Raw genomic sequence first — 18,640 nt, 5'->3', positions numbered from 1 at the left:
TATAAAATAATTAATTTTGTATCTCTGCCTACATTTTGATTTCGGACCGATTAAATTTTCATTTAAAGAAAAATGTATTTTAGTAATCGCAGTTTATTATTGTTATGATAAAACTTAATAAACCATTAATTTGTTCGATAGCCACTTAATATCCATCCATTTTAATTTTAATTTCACTTGATAAATTGCCACTTTTTCATAAAAACCATTGTGACGTGTGTTTCAATGTATCATCATTTTCAAACACCGTATTTTTCAAACACTAAATAAACCACTAAAAACAACAACCGGATTCAGAAAATCATAATACTCTTTTTTTCAGAGAAAGCATGAAGTTTTTTATTTATTTTAAAAACCGTGGAATCATTTTGGATAAACAAACCATTAAAAAACAACATCCGAATTTCGAAAGTAATACAAAATTATTATAAATTTTTTCTCTCCGTTTATCCCTTTTTCGGGTTATTTCAGTTTAGAAAAGGGGATGAGGTTACTTAAATTTAACTTTAAATAAATTATTTAAATGAAAACGATTTAAAGATCTCTGTCCAAGCAATTTCGTATTAAAATCTTTGTTTTTTTTTGTTTTTCTTAAAGTGTGGTTTTCCTCGTTCTTTAAGAAGTTTTCTTTTAAAAAAGTAATTTAAGAACAAGGGAGAGAATATTAAGATTAAAGTAATTTTAAAAGAAATTTGGATTTAGTTCCAGTATAATGTATTTAAAGCAAAGTGTGAACTCTGTTTATTCATTCAGTCACTTTCATAGGTCTTTCTATGTAATTATTACAAAGTTTGGTTAAAACACAAAATATTTCACACATTAAAGGAACCTGAAATCAAATAAAGCCATTTCATGTGGGTTATATATTTTCTCAAGCTAATAAAATTATACGTTGCGAAATATGAGGAAAGATATCTCAAGATTTTTTATCTTAACATAGGTGAAGAATAATATGGATGTCTGGGCATTTACAGAGCTTATGATCTATCATTGGCTGGTCTCAGTGATCATTTTATACACCTTCTCAAATTCCATGATAGACACCACACTTCTCAAATTATTGAAGAAATATTTTTGCTTATTTATTTTTTACAAAAAAGTTAATAACATAAGTATATAACCACTCGCCGTAGTATATAACCACTCGCGGTGAGCGGTTATATACTAATATAATCAACATTTTTGTGAAAAAAAAATAATTAAAAACGACTGACCACATGGTAAATGCTTTAAATATTAATAATTTGGAAAATATTTTTGTTTCATTTGAAAAGATTTGTATATATGTATATGTATGTATGTATGTGTATTTTGAGTAGTATGATAGAATTGGTGAATGTTACACGCGTGTAAAGTGATCACTTAACCAAGCCATGCCCAGACTTACATATTCTACTTCATCCTCGTTGAGATGACAAAACAACATTTGTAAGTAATTCTCTTTTAGCTAATTTTAATTACTTAATGGACTTTAAAGCAATAAAATAACAGAAGCTAATGACATTTTGTACATAATACATTTTACCTTGATATCGAGTCAGGGAATATGTCACTTTACTTGAAGTATGAAATAATATCGATCTTTTGAATTAAAAACGGAAGCACATTGACGAATTTCATAACATAATATATACAATAGATTAAACAATTTTCGCTCCAGTTTAATCTAAACATTTACATATGATTGTAGTATTAATTTTAAATACATTTACATTTTTTTTCCCTGTATTATATGTTCATTTTTTCATTAAATAATTTGTAAACATTCTAAACGTTATGAAAAACCTTTTCCATTATACTAATATTAAAACAAGATATACAGGAAAATAATATTAAATATTGAAGGATCAAAGCAGACTGAATGCAGTCGAAACGCGATCCCTCAGACGAATGTGTGGCAAAACGATGCTTGATAGATGTTCGAATGATGAAATAAGGAAAGAATGTAAGGCTGAGATAAGCATTATCGATAAAATTAAGAAAGGTGTGTTAAGATGGTTTGGACATGTGGAACGGATGAGTGAAGAAAGAACGGTTAAACAATTTTATGAAGCGAATGTAGTTGGAAAAGAAGCAGAGGAAGACCGAGGAAAACTTGGCACACACAGGTATGTCAAATACTTGGAAGCGGCCGGGTCAGGAGTCGTAATAATCGTCGAGTATGTATGAGGAGATGCATGAATGTAGAAGAGGCGAAGAATGTTTGCAAAGACAGAGTGGTGTGGCGTTCGATTCTCTCTGCCTACCCCTGCGGGGAAGTGGCGTGATGGTAAGGTATTAAGTTATTTTTTAATATTAATATAAGAAAAACGGTTTGTTTAAACATACCTGTTTTTATTGAGATTTATGTCATCGGAATGACCTTTATAGAAAGAAACTATTTAAATTTGTTAGATTTTTATTTGGTTAGTAAGAGTTTATCATCATCCAACAACGATGAAAAACAATACATTTTTCTACCGGTTTTATTTCTGAATTTGAAAACACGATATTTTATTTAAAAAACTGTTTTGTAAACAATATCGAAGACAATAACGAAGAAAAACAGTAAATGATTTTCTACAGATACATGTTTTTTCAAATATAAAAATTGTGTTAAAAGAGTCTAAATCTTAACACATTTCTACCGGTTTTATTTCTGAATTCGAAAAACACAATATTTTATTTGAAGAAGTGTTTCGTAAATGAAATAGAATCTATGTAATGCATAAATAAAACTGTATGGTGAATGGTCGTTTGTTCAAAATTTTCAATCTGTCAAAGTTGTTCACCAATTGCTTGGATTTGTATGTTTTTACACAATGTTATATTTTTATACTTTCAAATTACCTGTGACAATTCGGCTGTCCAAATTTAAATTAAATTAAACAAATTAATTTTTTTTGTAGTAGGTTTTTTTTTGCATTTATGGACTAAGTAGACTCTACTTAGTCCAAAATTGCAAAAAAAAAACCTACTATAAAAAAAATGTCCCTTACTGTGTTTTAAATTTGGACAGCCGAATTATAGGTAAAACATGTTTTTTTTTATAATAAAGCTTTTTTCTCGCAATGGCAGCGTCATTTGTTAAACGTTATAGCAAAACACACAATACTAATCATTGCTCATGCGGACAGCGTACTTCTTGTCAGATGCTAAAATATTGTATATCCACAACCATTGTGAAATTAAGCATATTGTAAATGTGCTATCTCTTTTGTTATATAATAAAATATGTGATAATTTTTATTTTTCATACGCTTTTCATACAAAATAAAAATTGTTTCAATCCTATTAATTTCATTAGTCTCTTGTAATGGTTTCTCGTCCCTTGCATTAAATCATTTTATTTTCCAATAATATGTCAAAAACTAAAGTACCTACCTAATGTTACGTATAGTATAATTTATATCTTCTTTTATGAATTAATTTTTAACCCCCAGTAATTGCTAACTTTCAGATCAACTATTATCAGTCGAGGGTTGTGTTATCTACGTTATAATTGCTAATCGATTTCTTAAAATAATTCAAGGTTATAAAATACCGATAACGGACCGATAAAAACTTTTCTTTTCCACGAGGCATGGTATTAAAAATGTATCAGTGCAATAAATGGGTAATAGACATTTACGGCATAATATAATGTAATGGAGTATTTCCTTTTAACGTTTATGATCGCGTAATGCACTTTGTACTCAGTCATTCATGTACATATAATATGTACTCATCTTCAAAAACTCATTATGAACCTTTATTAACATCATTGGCGACTATCACAAAAACATTCACATTTCTCTGTTGGTATCATTTATTGCACAAAAAATATTACCGATTAATTTTTAACATGACGTAAAGCAGAAAAAAAGCAATAGTAACTATCCCTTGTCGCTTACTCCTTTCAACAACGTCATATATAAAAAAAACTTGATTATTCAGGAAATCGTTTTTAAAGTTTAAGAATATAGTGAAATATATTAAAAATAAATATCAAGCCACTTATTGAACTTTTTACTGTGCAACAGATATTTTTTGGTAAATCCTGGAGGTTTTTTCTCCATTTGAAAAATATTTAGTTAAAAAAATAATTAAACAATACCTTTTCTTCAAATGCAAAAACAACACTTTCTGCCCTGTAGCCACTTTTATTTGGATATAGTACATTTTCTGGGCATTCCGAAAACACGCATAACTGAAAATTAACGATTTTTTATATATGACGTTGTTGAAAGGAGTGAGCGTTGTATGAGACCACTTTTTATCGTAGTTTATTAATGTAAACACGCGAGAATATCTATAGTTCTCGAAACGTGTCGTGTTTATAAAGATAAACTTAAATGTGGTCTTAAACAAATATTTTATTTTTACATTTATCAAAATATAAATCATCATTTTGTTCCACAAATTAAATGCCGAATCAATCAATAATATAACAACTCTTCCTTCCATTTTACGCGACATCCTGGCTTAACGATTAAAAATTAATGATTAGATACTAGAAATTATGAATGATGAAAAAAAGGAAGGTGAGTGAATTTAAAAAGAAAAGTATCATTAATTAATAGTGTAAAAATGGAAATGGAAATAATTAAAGACTTTGCAAAGTTTAGATCAATCAGAACCCAAAATCAGGTAGTGTCAAAAGTCTGCGCAATCGGAGGGCATGTATGACTAGATGTATGGATGTGAAGGAAGCGAGGAGTGTAAGTCGGGACAGAAGAGTAAGGCTTTCCATCCTCTCTGCCTACCCTTGCTGGAGGAACGATGAGATGGTAGTAGTAGTAGTAATATTAGAATATACATAAATCACGAAGTGTATAATATGAGTTTATTTATATGTTACTGTATTTTTTTATATTTGATTGTTCACCTTCGTAGTGTAGTGATTGGCTATCGCGTTGGAGGTCCCGGGTTTGATTCCAAGGGGGGTCAAAACAAATATGGGTGATTTTCACTCTCATATTTTTTTTAATTTCACCCTGGAATGGTACAAGAAGCGCAAGGCTGATCGCCTTGCCTTCATGCAATTAACGATCAAGATAACACTGCGTTGCAACGGTGCAGTGCCCTATGCACCATTGGGTGCAAATAAGAGTAAAAAAATAATATTCAAAATAACATAAGAAAATATTTAAGCGTCTTAAATCTTAATTCTCAAATATACTCGCATAACAAATCTTTTTGAAAACTCACAACCGGCAGATGGCTAGAAATAGTAACGGAAAGATAACAGTAGAAGAAAAAGAAACGTTAAAATAAAGATAAGAAGTAAGACATGTAGACTAGACACGTGGAACGGAAGGGGATGGGAATAGGAGACAGGAGCAACCGGGGAACGGGAGTGAGAAGGAGGGCTGCTCGACATGTTTATTTAATTCGTGTGTTCATTCTGTCTCTCCGATTTGGCTGGCTCCCGATCCAGAATGGCATGTTTGCCTTTCTTGATTTATAATTTCTCATGAAATATTCCCAAAAGAGGAAATATTGTGTTTCTTCCCGAATACACCAAAAACACTATTTTGACACAACACAGTGTACGTGCAATTTGATATTTCAAATTTGGTTTTCGTTTCAAAAATGGCCATGAAACATTAAAATTAAATTAAACTGCAGTCAGCTTGGGCAATTTGTAATTATAATAGGTTTTGTATAATTTAAGTATTGCTTTACTAACAGATGTTAGGACTTTAGTCGTACATCTTTTTTAAAATTCTACATGATATACACAAGAAAAAGAAGAATAATTTTTTTTCAATGAACCAGAGTAAATCAGTTCTAAATTAAACACTACTGTGTACCTTTAAAAATATATCTTCTTTTAAATTTTATACATAACTTTTACTCTTTTCCAACAGATAAATCAAATTAAATTAAATTAAAGATATACAAGCTGGAAACATGAAATTTCGTGAGTACGCGTTGATTTATTTTATCTTTTAGAAAAATGTATTTATTATGCATTAAAAAAATAGGATATTGTATTTACCGTAAAGATAAACGAAAAAGTGTTTTTCGATTTTACCCAGGTATTTAAATTTTACCCAGACCACTTGAGCTCCGTTAACATTTTGGTATTTACCCATTTCACCCTACGTATATTTACTATTCACTCATTCTACATAAATTAATTGATTGAAAGCACGATATACAATTAAAAGATTGGTAACTCTATGTGTGTATATACATATATATATATATATATATATATATATATATATATATATATATATATATATATATATATATATATATATATATATATATATATATATATATATATATATATATATATATATATATATATATATATATATATATATATATATATATATATATATATATATATATATATATATGTATAAATATATATATATATATATATATATATATATATATATATATATATATATATATATATATATATATATATATTCTCTACTTAGGAATCAGGATCTCTTAGAATGGCCGGGCAAAAGACGAGATTGACAGTCGCATACACCAAGCAAGACTTGAGTTTAACAGTAAATCAGTGATTTTCCAATCAAATAACATCGATCTGAATCTACGCAAACTTCTTGTCAAAACGTATGTATGGAGTGGGCCACTGTATGCGTTGGAGTTGTGGATCTATCTATCTAAGAATGCTCGGGATATCCTGGAGAGACCACATTTCCAACGATGAGGTAATACGATTAATCAAAGAAAGGGGGCACCTACTCGCGACTATCTCCAAGAGACGCGCCGAATGAACCACAATGAACTTCGAATTATGGACAAAAATCAGGCCAAATGTAAAAAAAAATTAAACGTCCTGTAAATATAATACATATATCGCCGTGTGTAAAAAAATTGGCCATAATAAAATATGTATCGAAACTTCAAAAGTGCCACCAAAACCATTCCTTTTTCAAAGCAGGATTACCGAAAGCAAGCGCGTCGATATCAAATAGCAACGTCACTTCACGTGTCCGAAGATAATAAATTTAATTTTGTTTGTGTTTTGTATTATTTATTAATATCCAAATACGTATTCATATTTTCAAAATGCGTGTGTATGGTACGAAATCCTTTGGTAATAACAAAAAATAAAATATGTACATATTATTCCAAGTAATTCGGAGAAATAAAATCATGGCAATGAGACCATCCACTTTCGACAAAGCACTATCTCACTTGCTTAAAATAGCTTCATGGTCGTTTAATTAAATTTATTGTATTATCTATGGAATAAATCTGAGAGCGTGAATAGGCGACGTCTGTGTTTGAGGACCCATATAGAAGGGTAGCGCCTGTGAGTGACATTCGCCGTTATCGCATCCTTTCCCGACTCCTTTCGTCTCTTCAAAACGGACAACTCGTGAACTTGAGAATTCCTTCATTATATTATTAATTAAAGCCATAGTTTAATCATCCACAACCGACCTTTTGATTTTGAAAAAGGCGTTCTTATTATGTACATAAATAATTCAGTAACTGTTAGCAATTATTTTTTAAGACCGAGAACAAAGCGGAGTGTGGCAATGAAACCACGAGTTGCTGACTCGAATACCACGAAGTTCCTCAGGAAGAATATTATATACCTGACATACATAGCCAATATTTAAAGATATGTATTTTTAAAATTCTACTGGATTTTTCGACAAATCATGTGATTTTTTGGGCCATGAAATTCGTCCGAAAACCATGTTTTTTAATCTACATTTTTTTTTATAACTTAATACTGACGTGATATTTCTATTTTGCATTTCGCGCATAAGACTTTATCAAATAGGGTCTACTTACTATTTATAAATTATTACATAAGAAACATGTAAAATCCAATATCTCATTTGAAAAAATATATTTATTGAAAATAACTAAAAAGTTTGGGTTTAAATATATTACCCCTCTTATTACATGAAGGAGAAATTTTTGTTCAATGTTACCCAGGTGTTCAAACTTACTCAAGCGGCTTTTTTTACCCGTCTGCGTATATTTATTTACAAGTCACTCATTCTACATAAATTACTTGTTTAAAAGCACGATAAGCATAAGACATAAATAAGATGTTATGATATTTTTTTATACTCATCTTAAGCTGAAATAAATTTTATCACACCCGTTAAAATAGCTACGGAGACCATATGGCTGATCTTGTGTCTCAAACAAAATTTTGTCATTTAAAAAAAAATGGAAATTAGAAATTGTCTAAAATAACTTAAGTTAACCCATCCGGGATATTTTACCATGTTTTAAAATTATAAAGAATGGAAAATCAATTAATCAATCATTGGTTTTTTTTATTTGATTTTCGAAAAACAGTTTTTAAGTAAACTGGCCATATACATGTATTGCATTATCACGTGTGCGAGAATTTCATGTTGATTTTCGCATTGATATTAAAAACGCGTGGCTTTTTCTTGCTGCAAACGCGATAGCTAATCAAACTAATATAAGTAACTGCTATAGAGACCATTGGGTTCTTAAAGGCTAATTGGGAAAGATGAAAAAATACACGTGATTACGGAAAACCATGACGTCACTCTGTTGCAGCCTTTTCCTGCCATTAATCCTTCATCCGTCCTGTACTCTTTTACACATTTTAATAAGAAATGTACTAGGTACTCATTTTGTGATTTTTCTACGTTTAATGTGTTTGGTAATCGAAAATACTCGAATATTTTATATAATTTGTAATTAAATATTGTGTAATCATTTATTCTGAATTATATCATCAAATAAAAACTATCGATAAAAATATATTGAAAAGTTAATAAAGCTTTCCTAAAAATATTACTTAAAATTAAACTATTAGAGGTTCTTTCACAAAAAGTCATATTTAATTTAAATATCATGTTTTTGATTTATTAAAAATGATAATAAATTGACAAAAATAACCATGACATCAATATTTATTAATCCTTCTTTTGTTTCAAAGGCAATAAAACCTTTGATAAACACTCTTTAGCATATAGTTCATTTTAGAATTAAATAACTTTTTTAAATTAACGTCAATAATTGCAAATAAATTTCCTCTTAAATTGGTGCAAACACAGATACGACAGTTAGTCATGAGAGTCACGATGTATGATTTTTTTGTAAATAAGGTAGTTTTTATTCGAGATAATAAGAAATACAAATAGATGTTTATTATAATTTATCAGTTTTGTTTAAACGTTCTCAAATGTTTATGATAAAATATAATATGATTGCTTCCTTCGCCAAAGAAGGTCGAGCGTAATTTCACTACGAAAGTAAGTAATGTATTAGGAAATACATTTTTCGGTACAAATATACCCAGTCGTATCATAAACATAATAAATACCAGCACTAAGAGAAATATTAGGTTTATACGACACCCGTATACGGGGCGGTTTCTAAACTACCCTTAACCAAAACGTATCCGGAAAAAAGTATAAATCATCGAAGAACTTGAGAAGTTTTCGCCAATAAAACGCGGAAACAAGACAGAGAGAGAACATTCGAGTAAAAGAAATAAGAAAAAGTATTTCCATTAAGATATTAAATTGTTTTCAGTACTTACAAGAACCTTAATGCTCGAGAAAATAACATAAGTATCCATTCGAAAACGAAACTTTTATTTTTAAGATTCACGAGAATCCTTGCGTGTTAACGTTTATAACATACTTAAGTGTTTATTCTGAATGTTTTAAACTAAATATCAACTATTTTGTTAGACTCGTGTACTTTGAAGAAGATAACATTTTTTTATTTTTTATTTAGCAATTAAAAGACAAGTGGGTTTTTATATCGGAAATGGGGTGTTTAAAGAATTGAGCCTATTATTATAGAATACAAACTTTGAAAAATAAAATAAAACAAATAAATTATAAACATACTTAAACGCCTTCCGCACTATATGAGACGCACGCTTAAACCTTACCCTAACGTGGATTTAAATTTCGCAAACTTATACTATTGTGTATTGAATATGTATTTACCAGTTTACAAACTTAATATGTTGTGAATAAAATAACTGATAAAAGTATAAGCCGCACAAAGAATAGAAAATCATATTTTCATGAAAACATGCATGTTAATAAATCCGGGTTAGGCTCTTGCATACAAATAAAAGGGTCTCTGCTAAATAAAATCTTTCTAAATCAAGTCATAGATAGATGTTGTGAACTCAATTACTGAACGTCATGAGATGGATTGTGTAAGTACGACATCCAAAAATTTTAGTAGTGTGGTTGTCAATCATGGATATAATGGTGAATACGACACGTGTGTAAAGTGATCACGTAACCACCCTATGATATTATTGCAATTAAATAACATTTTTTAGTTTTTTGTAGCATAACTGTTTTTATGAGGTATAATGGTATTATTTATTGATTCGGCATTAACTTTGTGGAATGACATGATTATTTTATTGAAATTAAACACTTGAATATACCACTTTATCGAGTTTTATTTTTATTTACGACTAGTTTCAAAAACGACAGTTGTTTTCATCTTCTGGTACAAATTAAAACTAATTAGTTTAATTTGTACCAGAAGATGAAAACAACTGTCGTTTTTGAAAATAGTCGTAAATAAAAATAAAACTCGATAAAGTGGTATATTCAAGTGTTTAATTTTAATAAAATAGGTATAATGGTAATAGGTTGTTTTATATGAGGTATAATGTCTTAGGTCAAATTAGGTATTACAGCTTAATTTAAACATACCTTTGTTACCTTTGGGTCTACTTGTTAAAGTAAATATGTACTCGTATCACATAAATTATTTATACGACGTTGATACAAAATTTACGTGTTACTTTTAAGAGAAACGAGGTTAATAAATAAATAGGATATACCAAAGTTCGTTCAGTTATTATTGTTTCATTGCTTTCTGTTAACAAAGTTCATTAATAAGATCAGAAGGCTTCGGGGTCTATATAATGACAGAGAAATTAGATTGAAAGCTTCTTGATAAAGTTGAAAGGTTTCATGGCCGATTGACTTCCAACTTACTGATTTATAAAGTAACAGTTTGTCTTGACAATTATGATCTAATATTCAGTGATTCCGATCCAATTTCTAATATGATGGTGACTCGCAAATTACGCCCTAACTTCTTAAACTTTAACAAAGTTTAATATTCTGTGTTTGACGTGGGTACTTGTAATCCCACCAACTTAATCGTATAAAAATATTTTTAATCCACACAAAAGATCCATTATGAACATACACATACATTTTTTTTTTAATCAGATAACATTAATGTAATAGCGGTTTACTGGGAATATAATTAAGAATATAATAGTAGGATATGTATTTCATTAATTGATTTCTATCGTAATTACACATAAGAGTTACAGATCTTTTTGTTACTGGATCTGTATTACAGGGTGGCACAAAATTAATCACCCGATCGGAAGATTTTATAATTTTGGTAAATAGCGTCGTGCGTCAATCATATTTGACATTTGTAAATTTGTAAGCTGCAATTGTATTTTATATCATTTGTATGTAAATTACATTGCTTGTTTTATTTCATATTATTGTATTTCAATAAAACGATCTCAAATGTGTATCAACACTGGTGGCAACCACTTGACGGATATCATATTTTTCACTTGACAAAAAAATGGAAATGTTCAAATAATGTTTTCCATTACTCGTAAAAAAAATATTTTGTAAAAAAATTATTTTAAACAAAATTGGATTATTAATTTTGCGCCTCTCTATTTTTTTTTATATACTGCAGCTGTCTAATTCCACAAATTTCAAATGTGATTGATTAATTATAAAAATTATAATACCTTCTAATAAGATGATCAGTTTTGCACCACCTATACTTTATCGATTGTGATTACTTCACAAATCACCTTTTTTTAAACTGTCCATTTTTGTATAGGTATAGCGTGATTGAGAATTTCAGATAGAATAACAATATGTTCCGTTTAGTATTCATTCTGAATGAAAAACGGGTGAATAAGTAGCAATTTAACAAAAGCAACTGTCAAACTCACGTTTCTTGAACGATCGAAAATATGCATGAAATGTATAAAAATACAATTAAAGTTATCCATATATCTAACCACTGACGTTGGAAATTTCGTTCAACAGAACGTATTGGATTGCGTTCGTATTGTGTTATACGTGTGTTTTGAGATATGGCAAATAACTATGGAAAATAATTCTTCTTAACTGGTTCCTTCCCTAAGTTTTTAGTTAATAACTATAGACAAAAAGAGAGAAAACCATTATTTAAGATAAAGTTTAACAAATTGAGCATGTACTAAAAATGATTTGTATGTTTTAAAGCCATGCATGAATTTTACAACATATGAATAAAATACCTTACTCCGTATTAATAAAGTAATTTTGTTAAACGTTAGTATGTACGTCAAACAATACTTCAAATATCAAATATCGCTCACTCCTTTCAACAACATCATATATAAAAAATCGCCAATTTTCAGTTGTGCATGTTTTCGGAATGCCCAGAAAATGTACTATATCCCAGTAAAAGCGGTATATTTTTATCTTAATATTTACTCGCTACAGGGCAGAAAGTGTTGTTTTTGCATTTTAAAGAAAAGGTATTGTTTAATTATTTTTTCACACAGAGAAAATATTTTCAGGTTTTACCTAAAAAGATCTGTTGCACAGTAAAAAGTTCAATAAGTGGCTTGATATTTATTTTTAATACATTGTATTATATTTTTTCACATTGAAAACAATCTCCTCAAAAATCAAGTTTTTTGAAATATGACGTTGTTGAAAGGAGTAAGCGATATGTATATCTAAAACAGAAGAGTTTTTATGTTGTTGTCATTATTGTATGTACCAAACGCAAAAAACTGTCTGGTGGTAGAAATAATAAATAATATTATTGTTCAAATTTAATAACAAAAGGTGACAAGCATTATGTTTTATTCAAATTTTCAAGATACAGGGGGTAAGGATGTGCGTTATCTATTTTATTTAATTTCACTTTTCGTTACAAGGTTAAACATTTAATTGGTTTTAAAGGGAGATTTAAAATGTGTCGGGTTGTGGTCCCGTGGTTAGTGTCGCGGACTTTTACGTCAGAGTTTCTCTGTTTCTCGAACCCACTCTACCACAATTTGATACCTATTTCTAATAATGATTCTTAGGCTCACAGAAATAATATGAAATTGAAATATTTGTGTAAATAATAAAAACGCAAATTTTTCTCTTTTTTTAATATGTAAATAAGTATATATTTTTTTTCAAAGAACATTAGCAATTATGTAATCATATCATTTTGAACTCGGTTGGCATCTTTCTTTGAAAGTTTATGGGGTTGGAAATGTAGGGTTTATTCCTTTTTTTTTTTTATTCAAATATGGATTAGCTGCATATTTCAATGTTTTTTTATTTGTTTGGCATATAAAAATACCTTTAAAAAAATCCACTAGAAAGTCACGTAAGCGCAATCTAAACAAAGTTAAATGGAAACAATTCCTTATCTGGCTCATTTTACGATTTATTGTTTCCAAAATATCTCATTACTTTAATTAACAAAGCATTAACTAAAGTTACTCCGTTTAATAGTAATTATTTTATTGAAGCGGGTTCTACAGGTAGTAACTTTTATTTGAATAATATTTGATCCGAGTGCGATAGAGTGCCTACTTGGAAACGGAAAGTTACAAGTTATAACCCTTTATGAAGTTACTCAAAATTTTCAAACTTACTTTCAAAGGGTCAAGAGAGTTTCAAAATTGTTCATAATATACCCATATATTTGTAACAATTTAATCATTATTAATATTACCCATTGCTTAGAATTATAATAAATACCACACTTTTTGAAGCGCAAAATATATAGCATTTTTTAGATCAATTTAGAACAAAAATGCCAAATTCAAAGTGCATGTGTATTACAGTGATCGAATTGTTATTTAATTTAAGGGTTTCAATAAAATTTGTATTCAAATTATTACTATTCTCACTTCAAAATGATGGTCGAATGACGTCAGTTATCACGTTATATTGTACAAGTTTATATGTAATTTATAAACCATGGAACTATTTTTTTGTACTTTAACTACGAATGAGATGTACTTAATTGAAATAATCGAGTTATTCGATTAATCACTTAATTTCAATAATATTCGGTTGTTAAAAGTTATTTCAATACTTCAAATGCTTGAAAGTGTAGTACCTATTCTCTAATGCAGCCATAAAATGTGGCACATTATACGAGTGCTGAACGCCCGCATACATTGAGAATAGATGTCTAGACGGTAATAAGGCGTAGGACGCACCATCCTATGGTCATATTTGTCGCGAAGAAAAAGTTATTCATTGCCACTTTTAAACAGGTTCATGCTACAAGGATGTTCCCTGCTCATATGAACGATCTGAATCTGATCTGAACGAACAAAGGATCTGGTAGCCAATATAAGAGCCTAGAAGCTGTTTGTACAGTCAATATGCTCCACATAAGTAGCAGATATTGATTGAGTATGTAAAAGTTATTCAAACAAACGCATGAACTCGAATTATCTGATTGATGCCCTAAATAAAAGTTAGTACAAAAAATTAGTACTTGATATAAATGAGTAGTTAAAATTAGTAGTTGATGAGTAAACCTTTCGTAAATTGGTAAAAGACTTTGAAAAATAAACAATACAGAAGGCTAAATGAAGGGCTAAAAAAAATTCGGCAGGATTTTTCATTGTAAAAAATAATGGTCAATAATTGCCATTTTTTTAGATGGAGGTGTTTTTGCCGACGATGTGAACCGTTTATAACATAGTGTTTACATTAGATCTAATCTGATTTAGTCAATATTTTTATTACTTTAAGGAGAAATTATGATTCGAAATTAATTATTATTTTTTATTAAACATTATACTAATCCCATCCCTAATTTGTATCTTGTGTACTTTGCACCAACAATATTATAATTGCCGAACGCCAAAAGTTTACTAAAGAAGCTCTCAAGTCTAATGGTAACATGGGACATTCGTAACAATAGACATTTGCATTAATTACTTAGACACAACGTCAGATTGCTTTTAAAAGTTTAAGCTTATGTATGTGTTTTATGGTTTTTGTTACTACAAAACTTCTTTAATGATTTTGTTACTCCATAAAATATTCATCTAAATATTTATTACTTGCACAATCTTTTTCAAATAACAGAAAAATAAAAAGTGAAGACAGTCGCTTTCTGAATAAATAGTTAACCCCACTTAGGATAACAAAAAAATAAATCATCTAAACCTTTCTGCATTTTAAATAACAACTTAAAGCACTATTTTACAAGTAATAAGAAATTATTATATTCTGTATATTTTTATTATCTTTTAATAATATATAATGTATATTGATATACTTCTATACGAACTATGAAGCGATTTTTCAAATCTTTTATATCAGTGCCTTATGGCACCTACCTCAATTAGATCGACGCTTTTTATTTAAAAAAATCGTATTTACATAAATCACCCAATTATTTTTAACTGATATTTGGTTTTTCCAGCCCAAAATACACACTGTCCATATAATATTTAATAATGTCTATGCAAGACAACCGTATAACCTAAAAAATCAATAAAAAATCTTTATTTTCTATAAATGATAATATTTTTTATTAAATGTATAAAATATTTGACATAATTGTTTTTTTAACGATATTTTTTATCATAACGCTGAGGATCACACTGTCGGCGAGAGGGTTAGTGTCGAGTAAACGAATAGGAAGGTGGGTAAGCAGTAGAGTAAAAAAGATGGAACTGATAAAATAATATTGAGAGGAAGCTGAATGTGAATAAATGATAAACAACTGGGGAAAATGAAAGACACCCGTCTGCTGTCTGTTCCCAGTGTTTTTATTAAATTGTTTCCGCCATGACATCCATTTACCCATGTCAATGAATATAAGGGAGAAGAAAAAGTAACAAATTTAAGAGATTTCATTTGTTATGCATTTTACTTGCGAAATTGTTTCGTACAATAATCTCAATTGCTATAAAAGAACAAAAGGAGAACCTATCCAATACATTTTTTCTCAAAAAATATTTTTTATGCAGTATATTACAAAGTTAATCTATAAAAATAATTAAAATATTGGCGTTATCCTCAACAGAAGATCCCGTTCGCCTCCGTAGTGTAATTGTCAGCACGCTCGGCTACCGTTCTGGAGGTCCCGGGTTCGATTCCCAGGGAAGGGTCAAATAAATATTAGTGATTTTTTAATTCTAATATTTATTCAATATTATCCTGGACTGGTAACTGAAGCGGAGGGCTCATCACCTTTCCTTCATGTGTTAACGATCAAGATAACACTGCGTTTATATGATGCAGTGCCCTATGCACCATTGGGGTGCGGATAAGGGTTTGATTGAAGATCCCGTGACGAGGGATATATTTTATACGTTCAGATTTATATGTTTAAATCAGTAAAGATTACTTGATGGTGAAAACGATATATTTAGAGATACATGTATCAAATCAAAATACACTAATACAAATTAATATTTATAAAATAATATGGAATCGATTCAGAAATTGTTAGTTTTTGCTAAAAAACTCATCATTAGAACGGTCAAAATACTACGCCTTTTTTATAAATACTTTCATTATTTTCGAATTTCAAAAATACTAACGCATGTGACCTCACCTAACAATAAATCAAAAATATAAAACAACGTAAGTACAAAAAAAAAACAAATTCAATTATCATGTACAAATATTTATACTACCAGAGTAGCATAACGTCATTAAATTTGCATCCCTCAACACGGATGGGCAGTGTAGGAAATGTTTATAAAATTATAATATTTTCTCGTTCTCCATCTCGAAACGCGTTCCCGGATCCCTACCGCCTAAGAAACACCCGTCATCACCAGGTAACAATAAATAATTAGAAAGTTTAATAAGACAAACAAAAGTAGAGGTACATTTTGAAACTTCAAATGTTTGAGATAAGTTACACAGTGAGGTAAACAAAGAAAAAAAGATTGATAGATAGAAGATTTATAAATATATATATATATATATATATATATATATATATATATATATATATATATATATATATATATATATATATATATATATATATATATATATATATATATATATATATATATATATATATATATATATATATATATATATATATATATATATATATATATATATATATATATATATATATATATATATATATATATATATATATATATATATATATATATATATATATATATATATATATATATATATATATATATATATATATATATATATATATATATATATATATATATATATATATATATATATATATATATATATATATATATATATATATATATATATATATATATATATATATATATATATATATATATATATATATATATATATATATATATATATATATATATATATATATATATCTGTGTTTGTGTGTGTTTAATTTTTGTTCCAAGCTCACTAATAGTGATTTTACTATACTGATTTAAATTCCTGGCATGTTGACTATTTCTGAACCTTAAACGATTTATATTCATTGAACATTATGAGAAGATGTTTTCGAAAACATATGCTTGATGAACAAAAATTGTTATTTGTATTTAAATAAAGCATTTCAACAATAAAATATTCATTTATTAAGAGACTAAAAAGTTTATTTTTTAACTTACAATATTAATTATTAATAGTTATTTTTATTTATTTATTTAGACGTATTTATGAGGTTTAAACCAAAATTGTAAAACATATATTGAAATACATTCACTCCAAATTGAGGACTTAAAAGGCACTTACAAATCAAACTGTCAATCGAAATCATTCGTTTAATGTTTATTTGATTTTTAAATCATCCATAACATATTTTTACTTATAATGTCCACTGTAGATTTCATACAAATATAAAATTAAGAAAGTAAAGTAAAACATAATTAAATTCTAACTTTTTTTTTTAAATCACTGTAAATATTTTATTATGCCTTATTTATAATGTCTACCGGTTAGCTTCGAAACAGGTAGACATTATAATTAAGTTATAATACAATATTTACAGAGATTTAAAAAAAAGTTGCATTTTAATTATAAAATGGAAAATCACAGAGTTAGTGCTTCAAACATAAATTATAAGATAAAACAATGAATCCTTACCACAATTCCGTATTCGTCTGTGTGTAATTTCCAATTGCTAACTATACTTTCTTTTCCAAACATTACTCTCACAAATCATTATAAGTTCCAAAACACTTTGGTTTGTGACCATCCTAGCTAAGGTCCATTTTGTGTCCAATTCGACAAACAAACTCCATAACCCGAATTTTAAAGCAAGCCCCCGCCGAACATTTCGAGGTGTGTATTATAAATATGAACACAAGTTTGCGAGCTTTACGAGCTTTACGATGACAGGCGCACCGTGGAGAGCATATCGCGCGTTCCCACTTTCGTTCAGCGTAGAGCGCCTACGGACGTCTGCGTAATACTGCCGGCTACGGAGCTCGCTACGCGCCGAGATTCGTTTGAATTGTTTGATTCTGCGCAAGTCGCCGTTCACATTTTCAAAATACAAAGTACCTATTCGGATTGGAATACGTGTTTTGTATGGAATATTACTGTTACCTACCTGCTAACATTAATCTTACCTCACCTTATACTCCACATATGTTACATACAATATTCGTATTTGTTTAATTCTCCTTCTTACCTTTATACACATCCAA

General features: G+C 28.7%; 1 protein-coding gene across 1 annotated transcript in view; it reads right to left on the bottom strand.

Moving 5' to 3' along the window:
- The window catches only part of LOC148303358 (uncharacterized), a 41,028-nt gene extending 22,817 nt beyond the window's left edge, over window positions 1–18,211 (bottom strand). The window contains exon 1 of the mRNA XM_088270038.1: window positions 18,075–18,211. The gene's annotated coding sequence lies outside the window, so the exon portion shown is untranslated. The remainder of the gene's footprint in view (window positions 1–18,074) is intronic.
- Between the last annotated feature and the right edge of the window lie 429 nt (window positions 18,212–18,640).

The sequence above is a fragment of the Brachycentrus maculatus genome, unplaced genomic scaffold (genome assembly GCF_059751285.1).
Source record: "Brachycentrus maculatus isolate JH-2025_06_01 unplaced genomic scaffold, ASM5975128v1 h1tg000370l, whole genome shotgun sequence".
Taxonomy (NCBI): domain Eukaryota; kingdom Metazoa; phylum Arthropoda; class Insecta; order Trichoptera; family Brachycentridae; genus Brachycentrus; species Brachycentrus maculatus.
This window is presented reverse-complemented; position numbering and strand designations above follow the sequence as displayed.